General features: G+C 43.4%; 1 protein-coding gene across 23 annotated transcripts in view; it reads right to left on the reverse strand.

The window, feature by feature from the left end:
* The window catches only part of LOC122697542, a 650,597-nt gene extending 637,698 nt beyond the window's left edge, over positions 1 to 12,899 (reverse strand). For 2 of the 23 annotated variants that reach the window (XR_006342091.1, XR_006342101.1), the window contains exons 1-2: positions 10,375 to 10,794; positions 8,448 to 8,695 (exon numbers count right to left, since the gene is read on the reverse strand). The gene's annotated coding sequence lies outside the window, so the exon portion shown is untranslated. The other 21 variants (XR_006342084.1, XR_006342086.1, XR_006342102.1 and 18 more) reach the window with 18 other exon arrangements.
* Between the last annotated feature and the right edge of the window lie 7,992 nt (positions 12,900 to 20,891).

A 20,891-nucleotide genomic window follows, 5' to 3' on the forward strand; every position in this document is an offset into this window, starting at 1 on the left:
TGATACTCAGCACAGCTTAATTCTTTTTAGATGACTGAGAAGCTCTGTCTTTCACCAGTCATTTTCAATATCTGAGTCAAAGTAATGTCCTAGAAAAGAGCAGAAGTGACAGCAAATGGAGAGTTCTGATTTTGGAAATATACTAGATTACTTTTTTTTAGCAACATATTAGGATTCAATATTATTCCATAAGAACAGGAGGCTGAATCTGAGATCACCGGGGTGAGCCAGGAGCCACCAAAATTGACCAGCTCTGAGGACTGAGGTCTAGAGAAGGTGAAAACCAACGACAAAAAGAAATAGCAAAGGACTTCCCTGGTGGTCCAGTGGCTAAGACTCTGCACTCCCAATGCAGGGGGCCCGGGTTCAACCCCTAGTCAGGACACTAGATCCCACATGCTGCAACTAAGACCCAAAGCAGCCAAATAAATAAACAAACATAAATATATAATTTTTTTAAAAAAAGAAGCATAGCAGGATATGACCAGACAGAGTTAAGGCCAATGACCTAAACAACTGAGAAGCACAAGTGGCCAGGATATGCAAAGATAAACTATTTGAATCTGTGCAGTAAGTCATGGAATTTGCATAGCAAGCTGAATCAGTAGGTAAATAAGAATTAAATTGATGCAAAGCCAGGAGTCAGAAGACAAGACAGGAATTACAAGCTGCTCAGAATAAGTCTCTTTTCTGGACACCTAGATCTCCTCCTATGTTCCAAAGATGATCTGGATACAAAGTCAGAGTTAGCCAAAACCATTCCTAGCTTCAGAAACCTCAGCACACACAAAGACTGGGAACTCAGGAGGCTACCCCACTCAGCAAAGACGTGGCAACAGAATAATGAGAACATGATCCTTCTTGCTCTTGTTATCCTGCTTGAATCTCAAATACACTCTTACAGCCATTTAGTTAGAAACCTACACGGTCTGTTTAGGTTTCCTAGTTTAATCATAACAGTCAAATGAGAATTTTGAATTTGGCTGCAGAGTCGGGCAGAATTCAACAGAAATTTTTGGAGAAAAACATTCCATGAACTTTCACCCAAATTCCCATGCTGAGACAAATGCTGAAAATGTATTACGACAGAGCCAGTGTTTATTTATCCAAAGACAGGATGACAAGTGCCTTTCTTTTTTTTTTTAGTTTTTTTGACTCTACTCATCTGCAAAACACAAAAGAAGCTGAAGGCATAGGCTAGGAATTTTTTTGTTACATTACCGTCTCTTTATTATAATCACCGAGGTCCAAAACAGTAGGTTGTATTTCTGCAGGGTTGTCACGTAACTAACTGTGCCAAGCCCCAAAGGACTCTACACTCTACACTAACTCACCATTAGGAACTAACATCCTTGATGCACTAGAGCAGTACATGATTCTTCAGGGGAACAGGGCAGACAGGAAGGAACAGCTCTCCAGAATGTCAATTTGAAGGTGAAAGTGAAAGTCGCTCAGTTGTGTCTGACTCTTTGTGACCCCACGGATATACAGTCCATGAAATTCTCCAGGACAGAATACTGGAGTGGGTAGCCTTTCCCTTATCCAGGGGATCTTCCCAACCCAGGGACAGAACCCAGGTGGGGGCTAAATAGAACTTGAGTTGGAAACATGGGGTCAACTTGCAAAGTGAGAGCCAAGAAGTGCCCACATTTGGGTGTTCTGAGCTTGGGGACAACTTTTTTCATCTACATCTTCCCCACATCCCAGTGAAAGAACTGAAAGGGACTCAGTTATGCACTCAGTCTCGCCCAAAATATCTAGGGTTCATCCTTCAGTCCAAACAGGAGCTATGAAGACATAGGCCCAGACCAAGTTGAACCCCAGGGACACAAAATGAGGACCACGAAGTGTAGGCAATGGGACTTCTGGTGTGGAGTGTCGAGGGAAGTTCAAGTTCTCTTCCTCCTTCCAGGATCGAAAAGCCCCTGCTTTTCAGAAGTCTCCTGATTAAAGAACCCATAACTCCTAAACTGGCTTTTCCTCCAATTGCAACCCAAAGTTTCACATCTGTATTTCTGTCCTTAATATTCTTATGCCACTAAACGTACAAACGTGTATAGACCGAATTTTACCAAAGTCGAGATTCTCAACTTGTTTAATATATTCCTCAATGTCTAATCCATCACATCCATAAAGCTTTCCATCCATTCATCTTTACATTTTGAAAATCTGAACAAGAGGCCAGCATATACTTATGCTCAGTGTTTAATGGTGATATGTAAATGTAAGTACAATAAAATATAAAAACTGTATATTGCTGCCGCTCAGAAAAGATACCCACACCATCAAAAGGTCAAGTTCAAACAGGCCAAGTCCAAGGGAAAGGAAGCAAAGCTTCTCCAACTTGGCCAACTTCTGCTCTAGACTTTTAGAGAAGTCTCATTCTTCCTATTGAAGCTATAAGACCCAGAAGGCTAAGACCAATCCTAGGACAACGGAAAAAAGGCACAGACTGGGTCACCGAGGCCGACTTCAAGGACACCAAGAAGAACCCCTGGAGCCTCAGAACAGTCCAGAACAGCTGCTCGCCAAACCAGATGGCCCAGAACAGAAGTTAGATCTATGGATAAAGAGTATGTCCTTACATGGATGGGCCTCCCGAGTAGCTCAGATGGGAAAGAATCTGGCTGCAATGCAGGAGACCCAGGTTTGATCCCTGGGTCAGGATATCCCCTGGAGAAGGGAATGGCAACCCACAACCCACTCCAGTCACCAGAGTTTCTTTAGTAGTATAGGATTCACGTGCACATTTAATTTGAAAGAAGAGAATTTTGAAGATATGCATTTGGAGGGGGGATACAAACTTCAATCTATAGCATGAATATGTTGAAACCTAAAAATATCAGAATTACAGTATTTGAAGGTGGGGGTCTTTGGGTGATGATCAGGTCACGAGAGTGGAGCCCTTATGAGTGGGATTAATGTCCTTAAAAAGAGCTCCCCGCCCCCTTGCCTCTTCCACCATGTGAGGACAGGGCAAGAAGACAGACTCTTTGAACCAGGAGGCCAGCCCTCACCAGACACGGCACCTTGGTCTTGGACTGCTTAGCCTCCAGGACTGTCACAGGAAATTTCTGCTGTTTATAACCCACCAGTCTACGGTACTTGGTTCGAGCAGCCTGAACTGACAAAGACAATGCATTTGTGATGATGTATATATATTCCGACATTTCTAACTAGGTTGCATATTGCCATCTCATGTGACATGACATACATTTAAGATGGCACCTAGTTGCTGTTTTATTAAAACCATATTTCAGTCCAAGCTTAAACTAGCACTTGCCATCATTCCAGCCTGTCTCTCCCCAACTCTCTTTCATGTTCAGCATGAATCAAATGGCATAAGCATCCCAAATACATTCCAATTAACACCCCATGTCTCATCCCTCCATATTTTTCCACACCCACTCCAAGCCTAGAATGTTCTTCCCTTTGACTCCATGTTAAAACGCTAGGCATCTTTTAAATTCCAACTTGGGAAAGTCTTCCCTGATCCCAAAAGACACTCCTTGCCCTGATTTAATCCTATACCTTGTATATAGCATTATTACCAGTGTTTTTGTTTTGTTCTGTTTTGTTTAATGACTGTCGCCCCTATTGTGAATGGCAAAGGGTACAAAGTTAAAATATAGTCCTATCTTATATTTGGGTGACTTTGAACAAATTGAGACATCTGAGTCTCAATTTCTTCTTTTGTAAGATAAACGTAGATATTATTATCCCATCTCTCACACTATCATGAGACTTAACTAAGATAACATATGAAAGAGCACTTTTTAAAAAAGACTTATTTATTTAGCTGCATTGATTCTTAGTTGTGACATGCAGAATCTAGTTCTTTGACTAGGGATCAAACCCAGGCTGCTCGCCTTGGGAGTGGGGAGTTTTAGTCACTGGACCACCAGGGAAGTTCCAGTGAGAGCATTTTATTCATTACAAAGTACTGACAAATTTTATTTAGAGTAAAGAAGACTTTTTGAAAATAGGTAATGGACCACACAAATTAGAAAAAAGGATACGACCTCTCACCATTTATAAAAACAGCTCTAGATAAAACTACCAATGAGCACTGACCTCCCAAAACCCTAACCTGGAAGGTCTATTCTCAACTCTCATCTTGCTCAATCCATTAGCCACATGACCCAGACAACCTTGCCTTCTTCCTGGATACACTCTCCTCACTGGGCTTCTACCACTTCTAAATCTAGCCCCAAGACTTTCCTTTCTATACTCACTCCCTTGGTGATCACATCCACTCTTATGGCTTTAAACAGCATTTAATTTCTTCCAACTCACTAATTTGGATCTGTAGATTTCTTCCCCCAAAATCAAACCTGTGTATTAAACTGCCTAGATGCTTTAAAAGTACCTTAATGTGTCCATGGAGAAGGAAATGGCAACCCACTCCAGTATTCTTGCCTGGAAAAGTCCACGGACAGAGGAGTCTGGCGGGCTGAAGTCCATGGGATTACATGACAGCATGTGTGCACGAGGGTGGAGGGAAATGGGTTGGTAGCAATAAAGTGGTAGAACTAAAAAAAAAAAAAAAAAAGTACCTTAATGTGTCCAAACTGAGCTCTTGGTCTCCCCCATCCCAAGGACACACTTCATCTCAGTTCATGGACACTGGGTCCATTCAGGTGCTTGGGTCAAAAAAATTTCAGATTTGATGCCTCTTTTTCTCTCATACTTTCTAACCGATCCACCAAAAAATTCTCCAACCAAAGTATCTTCAGAATCTGGTCCCTTCTCACTAGCTCCGTGCTGCTTTTATCCTCGTCCAAGTTGCCATCATCTCTCACTTGACAACTGAAATTGCTTCTTAAATGGTCTCTCTGTTTCTGCCCTGTCCATCTTTGATCTTGTTGAATAAACCCATCAGAGTCATTGTGTGACAACATTAGTTGTATCAGGTCAATCACTGGTTAAACCCCTTCAGTGGTACCCTGTCTCCCTCAGGGAGACACAAAGGGATTTAAGGATCCATGTGACCTGCTCACCATACTCCTGTTTCCTCTCTGACCTCACCTCCCACCACCTTCCCCTTTGCTGAGTCTACTCCAGCCACTATTCCCACCTCGCTTTCCATGGATAACCAGACACAGGCCCTGCCTCTGCCTGGGTGCTCTTCTGCCTGATATCACACGGCTCATTCTTTCACTTCCTTTATATCATTCCTCAAATGTCACCGTCTCCATGAGGTCATTCCTGGCCATCCTTTCCTCCTACTCCCCACTGCTCTTTCCTGATTTTTTTTTTTTCTCAATAGTAGTTGGCGTCTTTTAACGTATACTCTACTGTCAGTAGTAAAAGCTCCAAAAGTACCAGAATTTTTATTTCTTTTGTATCTTTAGTGCATAGAGCAATGCCTGACACATAGATGCCATATTACTTATAAGAACGAATGAGGAAGGAATGAATGCACAAAATAGGCTTCACAAGTCCGTGATACATGTATTTCTAACCACCCGTATCTTCAACAATAAAGGGCAGAAAAACCATCAAAGTTCTTGGAAATGACTGACAAAAGTCAGAAAATTTGCTTTTCATTTACTTATCAGATGCCTAGTATGTGTTGCATTTATAATTTTGGAAAGCAGAGCTGAACATTAAGATTTCCCGCCTATATGAGTTTCTTACGAGTACCTTGGCCAATTCTTCTGGTCTCAATAATTCAAACTAATCCATGTCAACAAACAGTTTTAAAAAACCAAAACTATAAGATTGGATACTTAAGGTAATTAAGTATATTTGGTTCTAGCCTAAGAATTACATCACATAGAAAAACTTTAAGGAATGCATGACTTTTAAATGCTGTAATTACAATTATATTATTAGTTGCTATACTAATGAATATAATTTGCTGGTTAAAACAGATGTTGCCCACAAACAGAAAGTTGTGGATACATCTAGAAAAAAAACTTTTCCCATTTTAATATTGATTTATTCCATATTTTTCTTTTTAGTTATCATTTTAAGGCAACTATCTGCTGGTAAATTACAAAGGAGAAGGAGCAGTACTTTAACATTCTCACCAAAAACTTCCTAAGGGTAAATGAATATAATCTTCCTCAAACTAAATAATCACTCAGGAATGGCGATGTATTTTGCTAAATTACAGATCTAGAAAATTAAAATCCAAGACTTTAAACTTCATTTCACAATGATACGCTATTCTTCGAAGTGTTGTTTATACTAACTGTGAGTTTTCAATTTAAATAAAAACCATTCTATCAAAAACTAATATCAGAAAATGCACTGTGGTTCTTGATTTCCTCATCAAGAAATCACTGAACCATCACTTTATATCATAACTAAAAAGTAAACAAACAAAATTTTTTAAACTATAAGTTTACCCCTCACTGACAATACTGAAAATAGAGAATTTGTGTAAATCAATTCTAGACACTTGTTCTTATCTCAATTTACAGAAATTTCTGTAAGGAACAGGAAAGGCTACATAGTCCAAGAGGAAGTCATGACCTTCAGCAACATGCTTATACATAACAAGATTTAATAAGTGTTTGTTGAAGTGAATTAATCCACGCTTACCTGAATAAAAGGCTCGAATAGAATATAATTTTAGAGAAAAAAAAAAAAACTCATCTTAACATGTGAAAACTTCCATCCAAATTGACTTTGAGTACTTCCGTGAATACTTATGGTTAATGTGGCTTAAAACTTGCAAGGCAGTCAACAAAGAAAGTTGAAAGTATCAAAACATCACCAATTCATTATGAAAGGCAACAGTAGTAGGTTTTTTTTATATAGCTAAACATATTTACAGATACTTACCCCTTTGCTAAGTTTTTTTCTTCCACATACGGTTTTTAAAAATACATTCCCCACAACAGTAACTTCATGGGATAAGTGCTATGATTCCCCACTTACAAATGAGAAAACTGAGACCCCAGGAAAGCTAATAAACTGGCCCAGGCTATCAAGATGAGGATTAAAACTCAAGTCTGTTTCATTGCAAAGTCTGTTTCTAAACCTCTGAGCCCAACACTGGGTAGCCATTAGAACAGATTCAAACATATTCACTTTATACATTTGTAGGTAAAATACTTGCTGGGAAATAATACTGCCGTTTAGAGCCCCTCAGAACATTCCAGCAGATAAACTTTTGCTGAAAACGTTTCAGGAAATCTGACATCTTCATACAATGCACTTTGCCGAAAGTATACTTCACAGAAATCGTAAAGCCTATTTCTTGATCCAATATTCCCTGAGCTAAACAGTTATAGGAAAATAATTGTTAGTAATACACACAAGTTTTCCACATCAGTAACTCTATGATGTTCAACTCTATCAGTTGAACAATTTAAAAATGAACTTCCCAAGTGAAGATGCTCCTTAATTATAGAAGGAATCAACAAATCATAAAACCTTAGAGCTAAAAGAGTTCTTCCAAGTTTATTTAAACTAATCCTTCATTGTATAGATGATAAACCAAAGTCCAGGCAGGTGAAGTAGTTTAAGTTTCTACAACTAAATAAGCTAATCATAAGATGTTTTACTTACAGCAGGATAAAAATATTTCCAATTCCCAATTATCTTTTTGACCAGATCTTATCATTTCTCAGTTACAGTAATATATCAATGATATTCTCCAATTGTAGCACTTAAAACTACCTTGAACTTGAACCATTTTGAGGATCAAATCCTAAATTTAAATAATTTCAAAGCAACCTAGCCTAAACAAAGAAAACTCTCACTTTTCATGACACATAACTGCTGAACAAGGGAAGTAAATACTGTATCAAAATACTTTTTTATAGTACCAACAGTATTCATGTGAACTTTGAATGGCTTTCTCACAGAGATGATGAAGAATGAATTATAAGATGTAAAAGAAGGAATATAAGACTCTTTAACAACCACTATAAAAACTTAATGTGTATCATAAAGATTAAACAAATGTTCAGCCTCTGTTGGTTACTACATAGTAAAGTTTTTATTCTGATAGAACTTACTATACTTTATATAGACCCCCACCTAGTAGGAATTCATTTCCTTCTGGCCACTTTTGGATTTTATTTATCAAAATGAAATATCAGGAGTGTCCAAAATGAATGCAAACTACAGAAGTCCTGCTACTATAGAAATGTTCGCTGTGATATATAAAAGCAAAATCAATCACAGACAGAATAGAATACCTGCCTATCAGACCCATCATTGTTACATAACTTTCCTTTGTAACTATATAACCATATTCATGATATGTGATAATGTCGAAGACAGTCAAATTAATAAAGTTTCCTTAGAAGTACCAAATCATCATCCCAAATGAAAGGGAACCTACAAAAACCAGTACAAAACAAGGAACTCTAAAGTCATAAATCACTTTGAACAGGCAACAGCTCAAAATAACTAGAAAATTCTCTAAAGGCATAAGCATCAGCTCCCAAACAAAGTGCCTGTAGAGTATTTAAAAAGCAACGTACCTTCTTTAAGATGGACAATTCCCAGTGATCAAACAGTAGTAATCCACATAGGGAAGGCATCATCAAAAATCCCAACAACTTTGAAGCAACTCCAAAGAAAAAAGTTTGGCAACTTTTCATTCAGGAATGACGATGTGGTAATGGTACTTCCACAATGTTCACTGATAGAAAGATCCAGTAAGAAGGATGCAGAGAAGGAGGTGGGAGCACTTCTGATGTTTTTTAGATGCTGACCACAGTAATCACACCTGTACAATTTAAATTCATTAGTGTCAGCTTCCGAGTCATTCTGCACACTCAGCTTCTTTTTTAAAAAAAGTAACTTTAGCATTAATAGATTTCTTTCTTTGACATGAAAATTCAAAACCTGCATAGTTCTGGCAGCTGAATCATTTCTCGCTGCAGGTTTTAATAATGGATACCCTATACAAAATCATAACTTTAAGAAGTTCAAATAGACAGTCTTTGGCTGTTTCCTCCAGTTATTGATGCCAGCGAAGTTTGATGGTTCATCTGTCCTGTCAAACCGTAAAAGGCGGGAGAGAAAGGCAAAGGGTGTGCGGTGGGGATAGGAGAGGAGAGCGGTGATAAATCACCTTGGTATTTGGAACCATCTCACAAAACAAACCTGAAGATAATGACCTAAATTTGCATTTTCCAGTTCAGGAGCCCTGTTCCACACATTCCTAGTATTCAAACATGGCTAGAACATGCTACCTTTGTACACTTTCAAAAAACTCTCAACTTCTGTCCCTAAATGTCTTTTTATGAGCTAAGGGACGGGGCAGATAAACAACTTTTGTGGTCAAGTGCGAAAGGGCTGAAAGAAATGTCCTAGAAAGTGGAGAAGTGTACCAGCGGTGCAGAGTTCGCCTCATCTGAGCCAGAACCAACCTAGAAACACTGGGAAGTGACGCTACTTAAGAAACAAAGTTAGGGAGTCTCCTTGTGCCCGTAAACACTGAGGGAATCTCGCTGCGTCTCCACCCCGCAGAAGCTCCAACAGCCATCCCTCTTTTGGGCGGGCGTGGCAGACAGAAACAAAAGGTTAAAGCACAAAAGGCGGGGCGGCCGCTGGGTCTGGGGAGCTTCTGGCGCTCGAGGTCCCCTTCCTACTCAAACGCGTTAAATTGGGGCGGGGGTGGGGGCCGCGTGAAGCGAGAGAGGTGATGCTGGATGGCCACGACCGCATAGGTTATCCTGGGTGGGTCGTGAAACTGAAAGGGGCGGACGGGATGGCGGACTCCTAACTAGTGGTCCAGGCCCATCCCTGCATCCCTGCATCTCTGACAAGGCGAGAACCTGTGGCTTCTTCCTCCTCCCTACCTCGGCCCCAAAGAAAACTTTCGCAACTCTTACCAGCTCGCTCTAAACCCCTGGACCACAAACACAAGGGTCCCATCCCCTACCAGTCACACCTCTTCTGCGTTCTATTGTTGTAGCTTTGGGTATGGTGCGTAGGAATCGGCACAGCGCTCCGCAGACGGTTAAGTTATAAAAACGCTGAGGGACGGGCCCCCAGCTTCTCGATCTCCTGTCTTCGAAGGACCAAAGTCAGGGCTGGGGTCGGGGTGAGACCCGGCACAACCCCAACCATCGCGGCATGCTTCCCTCGGGTCTGCGCGCAGCCGGGAGATAGGCGAGGCAATGCCCCCCTAGAGACACCCTTCCCCCAACCCCCCAGCTCCTCATATAAAGAGGCACTTGAGAGAAATGCCCGCCTGGCTCTTGCCTATGAAAAATAAACAAATAAAACAATCTGTGCAAGTTCCTTAAGGAACAAAAGAGAAGGGACCCGAGGGTGAGGGGAAAGGAGATACAACTTGGCCAAACTTCGCCACCGGATTGCTCCTCCGTCCTCCTAAGGGCGGGGAAGCCGGGCGCATCGCGGGGGAGAGGGGTAAACAAAACCACAGTCCCCACTCACCTTCTTCCCCACTTGGTCGCACTTTGAAGAGACACTTCCCTTGTCGCGGTCCTCGAGGCGCTCGGACACTTTTGTATGGCCTGACAGCGGAGAAAGTCGCGGCGGCAAAGTTGCGAGAGGGAGATACCCGCGCGTCCGGGGGAGAGGGGCGGAGAGAGAGTTCATCAGAGTTCCCCCTTTTGTTCCAAGTCCCGGAGCAGACAAAGAGGCGGCGAGCGGCGGCAGGTTTCTCCTCTCACCCCTTCTTCCTCTCTCCCTCCCCTCCCCTCCCCGCCCCCTCCCTCTCCCCGCATCTCCCGCCCGGCTCGGAAACCTAGGAGGCGAGCCGGGGCGGCTCCGGCCCCAGCTCGTGGCAACTCTGCCCCGACCCTCTCCGCCCTCGACCTCGCTCGAAACTTTCCCCGGGAGATGCCCGTCTGGGCCCCTCCACACCCACCTCCCTTTTACAGCCTGCCGGTCTAACGCGCTCAAGTCTACTGGGAGGGGGTAGAGAGAGAGAGAGGAATCTCCAAAATCATTGTTTCCGGGAGATGCACCTCTTTGTTTGCACTTTCCCTGCCAATCAATGTGAGCAATCCACTTTGGCACCGAGTTTCTGTCAGTTTCCCCTCATCCCAGGAGACCAGAAGAGACGGGTAAAGGGGTCCACCCCAAAAGATCGAGGCGCGTAGACAACTAGAGGTGGGGGGGCCCCTAGGTTCTCCATCCTGGCTCCTCCACTGGAATCACCCCCTCCACCCGGCACACCAAAAGAACTCAAAGGGGCGTCAAGAAGTGTTAGAAAAGTCTGCCCCCCGCCCCTCGCCCACCACCACCACCACCACCACCCATTCTGTCCCTTGGGAACTGCCTCTAATCCAGAGGACGAAGCCCAGCTGGGGGGCCCACCGGGACCTCCACCCCTCGGGACTACCTGTTGCTGCAGGCGCTGCGCGACTTGGTCCAGGGCGCCGAGGGCAGATTCCCACCTCGAGCATCGCGCCCACCCCTCAGGCCCCAAACTTCTCCGAACCACAGACCGCGACGGCAAGGCTTTCCGGGTGACCGCGCTCCCTCTGACCTTAGAGCCAAGCGCTCCTCACCGGTTCTCTCCTCTGCACCACTGCCTTGTCCTCGCTCCAAAAATCGGACTCAGGGTCCCTGGCCGCCTCCCCGACCTCTACCCCCTGGCAACTCCAAGCATCCCGTCTTTCCGCCTCCTCCCCCACTGCCTTGCCCAGGCAAATCGGGTGTCCCGGACCAAGAACAGCTCCAGACCCTCCTCCAGATCCTTTATCAATGTTTCCCCGACTGTCTGAACTGGGGACCCTCATCCTCACGTCCCCTATCCTTAGACGCTCATCCCAACTGCGGGCCACAGTACTGGCTCTCGGAGTGACTCAGAGTAGCGCTCATTTTCCTTCAGGATCTTACTAGAATTGAAGGGAAGGGAAGCCTGGGGTGGGGGGAACGGGAGAGAATGGGGGCCCGCAATGGAAAGCAGTTTCTAGGGCAAAGAAAAAAAAAATTCCAAAGCAAACATCCACCTTTCAGGAGGTACTCGGCCCATCGCGCACCTTCGCCCCCATCCCATCTCCTTCCCCATCCCAGACTTGAGGGTCTTTGGGTTGGTGCAGTTTGTGGGGGGTAAAGGGATGAGGAAGAAGGAGGCCTGGAAACTTGGGACCAAGGTCGGGAGCTGGGTGGGGGCTGGGGGATGGCTGAAGGAGGAGATGGGGGAGGGAGCGAAGAGCCCCCGCCGAGCCCGGAATGTCGCGGCGGACAGTCCCGGTCCTCCCCGGGCGACTCCTCGCCAGGTCTCTCCCCCGGAGCGGAACAAAGACGCCGCGAGGAGCGCGTCTGTCCTCGCCTCCCCGCGCCCGCACCCCGCCCTCCGCCTCGCTCGCTGGAGCCCACGCCGCCCTCGGAAACTTTACAACCAACTTCCCCCCAGAGTTCGCGCGCGCGGCGCAGGGAACAGAAGAAGAAATGGGGACAATCGCACGCGGGGACCAGAGATGCCCCTTGTCCTCGTCCCCTCCCGGACGCGGAGGACCACTCCAGGCGCCGCCGGTCCCGGCCCGCGCGCGGGGCGACCCGCGGTGCCAGGGCCAGAGGCACGCAGGTTTCCGCCGCTCCCTTAAGGGAGCTTCTTTAGTTTGGGCGCCTGCAGGGCTGAGTCATGAGGTCGAGGGAAGAGGTGACAAATAGAGATGCGGCCGCAGGGCTGCGGCTCGGACCTGCGGCGGGAGGCCAGGGCGCGGGAGCGAGCGCCAGTGTGGCCGCGCCCGTCGGGCCGCGTGCCGGCGCGCCCCGTCCCGCCCGCCGAGCTCGGCCCGCGGCAGTGAGGCCGCACATTCACGGCCCCGGGGCCCGCCGGCCCGCCTTCTTGCACGTCGCCCGCTCACCTGCCCGGAGCCCGGACACCTGCGCTGCCTTCTCCCGGAGCCTCGGGTCTCCTGGGCGGCCGCTCGCCTACTGGAAACTCAGAAGCTTCAGCTGAGGTTAGGGATCTTCAACGCACCACGACCAACCACAGGAGAAAACAGCCCCCACCCACTCCTGTCTGGCACATTTTCCTCTTTGTCTAATTATGATGACTTCCAGAATTCTCTTTTTAGGAGAAGTCTACCCACCACCCGCCCGCCCCGCGCGACAAACCCTTACTTTCCGCTATCTTCAGGGATCGGCTTGGGAAAGAACGAAAAAGTCAGTACTTCGAGACAATTCAGTTCTGCTGCCTCACAAAAGTACTCGTTGTGGGGTAACTCGAAGAGTTGCTGACTTCTAAATCATGACTGTCATAGCAGATTAATGGAATCTATTGAAACACTACCAAACCATTTTAAAAAAAAATGTACTGTTTGTTTCTCTGTTTTCTCAAGGAATGAAGGGAAGGGCCATTTGCCAGGTGAGCAGTCAATGTGGCTTCAAGAAGGCTTTCTCCCAGCTTTCTGGAACACTCCCACCTGGGCTGTTTGAGGTCTGTCTCTTTCCCAGCCTGCTGCAAGACTAAGTGATTTCCTCCCAAGCATCTTGGTCCTTTACTAGTCAGAGCTCCACCACCTCCAATCATGAGCTGCTCCCAGTATGACACTAGTCACTGCTACTTTTGAAAAGGATGCCATTTTTTCTCAGAGGGCACCATATTACTACTATTGTTAAAGTAATTAAAATCCAGGCTCAAAAGTGGATGCGTCCATGCATACATGATCAGTCACTTCAGTGGTGTCCAACTCTTTGCGACCTTATGGACTGTAGCCTGCCAGGCTCCTCTGTCCATGGGATGCTCCAGGCAAGAATAGTGGAGTGGGTTGCCATGCCCTCCTCCAGGGGGTCTTCCTGATCCAGGGATCAAACCCATGTCACCTGCATTGCAGGCGGATCCTTTACCACTGAGCCACCACCAAACCCCTAGGCTCAAAGGTGGATATACAAATGGGCTTAGAAACCCAAGTATCTTCTCTGAACTGACAATGTGGGTGCTCCGCTTGGGACTCCACGCCTGTCATTCCTACAGTAGGTTATCCACGGCTTCTAGCCTGTGTCTCTGTATTCTGCCTCCCTGTTCAAGGGATTTCTTGAACAGAAAATTCCACTTGGCCAGTGCAGGGGTACAGGCTAGAAGCGCCAGGCAGATGATACCCTTCAGAGAAGCCCTCAACAACAGCAGCAGATGAAAGTCAGTTTAAAACTACCCCAGCTTCCCCACCTGGAAGTAGGACTAAACTTACTAAGTTGTGTTCTACACTGTCTCCCCCCAGGTCCCCATCTTTGGGCCTCAGTTAACCACAGCATTAACTCCCTTTCTAAGGAGCCCTATGTTGGCTACCTTCCTTACCTTTCTCCTGGCGCCTCTAGTGCTTTCTGCCATTGCATCCCAAACAGGCCACAGTACTTGCCCTTGAATCCTGGTCTCAAGGTCAGCTTCTGCAGGAGCTCAACCTAAGACACTTCTCAGACACGTGCTTTTTAAGGGGAGGAGTCCACTGTCTTCAGAGAATGAAGCTACAAAATGACACTTTTCCCTGGCAAAGAGGCCATCTGTGCAATGAAAAATATTTATTCTAGTTTATTTTCTAGGTAATAGTCTACAATTATATATTTTACTAAATAAAGTATAGGATCATATCTCTTGTGTAAAATTCTTGTACATATTCATAAGAAAAGTTCCTTGAGTCTAATGCCAGCAGACAGCAAAGCAACAGGAAATTCTATCAGAATCACCTTTTTAAAAAATGAGTTAGAAGTAACATATAGGGCTTTTATTGAGTCTCTGGATGAGAGTTAAGGAGGATGGCAAACACATTTCATACTCTAGCTTAGTGTGACTTAGTAGTATTCCCCAGGAGATCCTATGGTGTTTTTCACCAAAATTTTCACAACATAAATTGGCCAACTATTGCAACAGTTTTTATGACATTATATATTAAATCTTATTCTCCTCTTCACCATCCTTATGAATAAGTCCTTAAGTATCCACATAAGTATAAGCCCCAGTGCCATCCTCCACCCCTAGAACATTCTTTCTTAGGTGGCTTTCACCACTGTTTTCCTTAAGTTCCCCTGTGCTAGTCACCAAAGATTGTTGTTCTCCCTCTGGGCACATGTGAGGAACACAATTTGCTATTCCCCTTGAATCAGATGTGGCCATGAGATTTGTTCTGGCCAATGAAATACAGACAGAAATATGTCATTTCCAGGTGGAAGCTTTAAGAGCAAGTGTATGATTTCATGTGCCCCCTTTCCATCTGCTACCATGCTGAATAAAGCAGCTAATTTAACCTGACGACCAAAGTGAGCCCCGTACCCCTACCGGCCAACCTCAGTGGTCATTTTGCATTAGCAAAAAATAATCTTTTCTTGTCATAAAGTGTTAGTCACTTAGTCATGTCCGACTCTTCATGACCCCATGGACTGTGTCCCACCAGGCTCCTTAGCCCACGGAATTCTCCAGGCAAGAATACTGGAGTTGGTAGCCATTCTCTTCTTCAAGGGATCTTCCCAACCCAGGGATTGAACCTGAGTATCCTGCATTGAAGGCAGATTCGTTACCGTCGGAGCCACTAGGGAAGTCCAAGCTACTGAGATTTCAGGATTATTTGTAATCAAGATAAAACCTGGCTGATTCTTACTTGTTCAGAGTCTCTCAGTCATTTATCTTTGCAAAGTTATACTTCTGGTTTCTTTGTGGGTTTGAGATCTTGGAAAATGTATGCAGTAGATCCTCTGAACTCCCCTTAATACTTTCCAGCTGGACTTCAAGTTTAATGATGCTGTACTGGGTAAATTGTTTTCTTTTTGAAAGATTAGCTTATCTTCTTGCTGGGAAAAAAAAAAAAAAGCTAGCAACAAATAGAGAAAAGGGATAGGATTTTGTGGAGTCTGATATACTTCATTTTTGCATCCGCTCCAGAAAGAGTGGACTCTCCCCAATCTTTGTCATTACCTTACCAACTTTCAGAACTTAACCAACACCATAAACTCAACGAGTCTTTACCAGACTACATTTTAAACTAAAATTCTTTCAACAAGTCGCTTAATCTTTGATGAAGTTTTATTGGTTTTATTTACCTAATAAAACTGAGAAGTCATCACCTACTTCATGGGATTGTTATGAGAATTAAGTGAGATAGTAAGTCCCTTAATTGAGGGCCTACATGTTATAATGGCCATTATTCAGTTTCAAATACTTCAATGGCTTGTCTCTGAATTTCCCTGGTCAGAACCATTCATAAGAAGGCTTGCCTGTCCTCAAAAGTCTTTCATTTTCTTCATATCCAAGTAATAATCAGTATATCATAAAAAAATGTTAAGAATAACAAACAGCCCATCTTTGTCCTTTCCCAGAAGATACCTGGAAAACTGAAACCTTGTTTTATTTCTAAACTCTAAGGATTGTTGGTTTTACTTGTACTCTTTGTCGTTGCTACTGATATTGTTTCTATACTAATTATATCCATTTCCTCGGGTAAAATCCCAAGCTCCAAGGCCTCTACATAAAGCTTCCTCACCCCCTTAATCTGTATTCCCACCACTTTGACTCATACCACAGCCTGATAATACTGTTGCTTGCAGCAGCACCGTCTCAGGCTCATGTGCTTTTACTCATGCTATCCTCTCTAAAGACATTTATCCAGCTTCTTCCTGTTTCTAATCCTTACTCACCTTTCCGAGTCTTCTACACCAGCATGTCCTATAAGTCCTTCCAGAAACCCCAAGTTGGACTAATTGTCCCTTCTTCATTTATCCCATCGAATAGCTCTATCCTTTTAGGAAGCAATGGAGTTTTTTATTAAGATTGTGAGTTTTAAGGACTTCCCTGGCAGTCCAGTGGTTAAGACCTTGCCCTCCAATGCAGCGGGTATAGGTTCCATCCCTGGTTGTAGAGCTAAGAGTCCACATGCCTCAGGGCAAAAAACCAAAACATGAAACAGAAGCAATACTGTAACAGATTTCAATAAAGACTAAAAGTGGCCCACATTAAAAAAAAAAAATCTAAAAAAAAAAGTATGTGAATTTCAGAATCATCAATCGGGTGTGTATCACCTGGCGTTGCCACTCACTAGCTGTGTGACTGTGATCAAGTAACTTCACATTTTTGACCTCAGTTACCGTGTATAAGGGCTTCCCAGGTGGCGCAACTGTAAAGAACCCACCTGCCAATGTAGGACACACCTGAGATGCGGGTTCAATCCCTGGTGGGAAGATCCCCTGGAGAAGGCAATGGCAACCCACTCCAGTATTCTTGCCTGGAAAAATCCCACGCACAGAGGAGCCTGGTGGGCTACAGTCCTTGGGGTCACAGAGGGTTGGACATGATTGATCACCTACGCAGGTGCACCATATGTAAAATAACATAACACGACCTGCATCATGGGATTGTGTGGACAAAATATCATCAAGAATGTAAAGTGCTAAGCGTATAAACCTGACAGAAATCAAAACAGCTGTCACTTATTGAGGGCTTATTGTCTCTAGTAGATTTAAATAAAGTTAAAGTAGTAAAATAGCAGATGGTGAATTCCATTTTTATTCTCAGCTTTTCTTCTCAGATATAAAGGTCTGGAACTTCAGTAAATTATATCTTCCTTAAGGATGTTAGGCATTGAAAACAAAAGCTACCCAAACTCTCAAGAGACTTCTTGTGCTATAAGAGTTATACTAGGAACTACATTTCCTAATCAACAGTGCTTCAGTCTTTATATCAATATATCTATTTCTATATGCCTCTGTAAACTGTTAGAAGGCACAGAAAGAGCAAGGAATTTAGTGTGTTGTCCATGTATTGGACAGAAGAGTATTTCATCTACGCCATAGTGAAGTTCTGCTCTATATAACTTTATGTGCCTGAATAATACATAGTAATTCTCCATTTGCCAAATAAGAAATTGTTTTTAAAGTCCATCAACAGAGGAGTGGATAAAGAAGATGTGGCACACATACACACACACATATATATTTTGTTCCTTTTTATGGCTGAGTAATGGTTATTACTCAGCCATAAAAAGGAACAAAATTGTGCCATCTGCAGAGGACATAGACGAACCTAGAGATTGTCAAACACAGTGATATACGCCAGAAAGAGAAAAACAAATATCATATATTAACTCATATATGTGTACTCTAGAATAATGATACAGATGAATCTATTTGCAAATCAGAAATAGAGACACAGACATAGAGAACAAAAAAACCAGGCGGGGAAGAGGTGGTAGGATAAATTGGGAGATTGGGATTGATATATATACACTGCTATGTATGAAATAGGTAACTAATGAGAACCTACTGTATAGCTCAGGGAACTCTACTTAATGCTCTGTGGTGACCTAAATGGGAAGGAAATCCAAAAAAGAGGGAATATATATACACATACATCCGATTCACTTTTCTGTACAGCAGAAACTAACACAACAGTAGAAAGCAACTACATGTCAATAAAAATTAATTAAAATAATTTCTTGGCCAACTTATATATGCTTTCAGGTCATGTGTTGCTTATTTAATATGCCTCCATATTTTATTACATTAATAAATTTAGAAATAGTAATTCAGAAATATTTCTCTTTTTGCCACTCACAATTCGAGAAGCAATTTTACTTTCTCTCCTCACACATCTTTGTCACCCGCGTTAGCCACTCTGATTCATTTATCTCCCTTTATCTGAGCTCATCATGTTTATTGCTATTTAAATTCTTGAAGAGCTGACTCATTTGAAAAGACCCTGATGCTGGGAAAGATTGAGGGCAGGAGGAGAAGGGGACAACAGAGGATGAGATGGTTGGATGGCATCACCAACTCGATGGACATGGGTTTGGGTGGACTCTGGGAGTTGGTAATGGACAGGGAGGCCTGGCGTGCTGTGGTTCATGGGGTCGCAAAGAGTTGGACATGGCTGAGCGACCAAACTGAACTGAAATTCTTGAAAACCCAGCTCTTCTGGAGTTGACATTGATACTGAAATTTTGTCCCCACCCACAAATATTATTCACACATTAAAAAAAATTGTTCACCTTTCCTACAGATGTAGAACTGAGCTAGCCACAACATGATGCCTGCTTGTGTACGAAGACAGCAAAATTTCCTGACCATGAGATCATATCCCCAGGATCAAAATTTTTTTTAAATGAATAAGTCTGTATAAAATATGTCAGCCTCCTTCATTTCTTGTTTGTTAGATGACCTCCATAAGCATATGAAACCAGCTTGAGGCCCAAAGATTGAGGGTAATGGGGCTTTGCTAAGTTTGTTGTTTGAAATAAAATAATTGAGAAATTGAGAGATTATATCATTAGGTCTTTTGGTAAAACAAACCCCTCTTCTGAAGGATAGTTTTAAGGGAGATATCTTATCTTACATTTAGTAAGATACTGGTATAACTCTGCTTGTCACAAGTGCCACATACAGCCTTTTCCCATATTAGTGCAAGAGAGATTCCAACAAATTCCATCCTCCATCTGTCTGAGACAATCCATCAACGTCTGCTTGCATTTCCTAATGCATTACAACCCCTTAGTTTCTGTCTTCCCATCTGAACCAAGGATCATTTCCATGTCATTATTCTAGAAGATTCTAAAACAGCATGGCATCTTTTAAGAACAGATTTAAACATTTCCCTCTGTTGAGGTTTAGCCTTCTCTTTCCAGTAATTTTGCACATTCTGCTGTTGCTCACCCAGTTCTATCATCTAACCATCCCTGCATTTGTGCTGTTATAACGTATGCTTCCCAGTGGAGTCAAGTTTCCATCCATTATGGAGCTTTCTCGGAGCCCCTCTGCATGAATTAGATGGGTGGCACTTTTTTGCAGGAAAATGTACATCACGACTTCTGGTTACAACTCATGTTCTTGGATGATTACTCTGTGTATAAAGCAGTACTTTAGGCTAACTTGATTATGCAACAGCAATACCTTTAAATGGGAAGCCTGATGCTGGACCATGTGAAACGGCATGATTTTTGGTTTTGATTCCTGACTCTTTGTTTCATGACATTTATCCCTTATATCTAATGTAGATAAAATCTTTAACCAAAGGCAACACAGTTGAGTGGAAATAGTCTTACCTATTTTCTTCCAATTTTGCAATGTATTGGGCTCCAAAATTCATGTAACTTCGCCATTGCTTTGTATTTCCTGTGGAAATACTTATTTGAGATGATAACAGCCTTAAACAAGAATAGAACTGATGAATATTTTGCTTTGTGGAGAAAGGTATTATTAGACTTTCTCCTCTAGGCTAAAAAAAGAAATCAAGGTCATCCTAGTCATAGAAGTTTCTCAGAAAGACATTTTTATTATAGCTTTGACTTACTCAATCCAGGAAGCCTATCACTAATAGATACAATTAAAAAGCCCAAAGGATAAACAAGGTGGCTTTTTCCTCAGCCACCTGCTTTCTATTTTTTTGCCCTGCATATCAATAGTCACACTGATTATACTTTCTCTACCATGACTTGGATGGGCTTCCCTGGTGGCCCAATGGTAAAGAATCTGCCTGCCAATGCAGCAGATGCAAGAGACACAGGTTCGATCTCGGGGTAGGGAAGATCCCCTGGAGGAGGACACAGCAACCCACTCCAGTATTCTTGCCTGGGAAGTCCCATGGACTGAGGAGCCTGGTGGGCTACAGTCTCCCACACAACTGAGCATGCATGCATGCACCATGACTTAGAATAGGCCATCTTTTAACTTTGTTTGGATTATCACCTGCTTTAGGATCAGAGGCTCTAGACACTCAGCTTAGATATTCCTTTTTCGTTTCACCCTATGTTAGTTCATAAAAGATTTCCTCTCATTTTGTATTTTTTTTTTTCATTTTGTATTTTTTAAAAAATATTTATTTATTTATTTATTCGACTAAAGGAAATCAGTTCTGAATATTCATTGGAAGGACTGATATTGAAGCTGAAACTCCAATACTTTGGCCACCTGATGTCAAGAACCAACTCATTAGAAAATATTATGATGCTGGGAAAGATTGAAGGCAGGAGGAGAAGGGGATGACAGAGGATGAGATGGTTGGATGTCTTCACCGACTC

The sequence above is a fragment of the Cervus elaphus genome, chromosome 7 (genome assembly GCF_910594005.1).
Source record: "Cervus elaphus chromosome 7, mCerEla1.1, whole genome shotgun sequence".
Taxonomy (NCBI): Eukaryota; Metazoa; Chordata; class Mammalia; order Artiodactyla; family Cervidae; genus Cervus; species Cervus elaphus.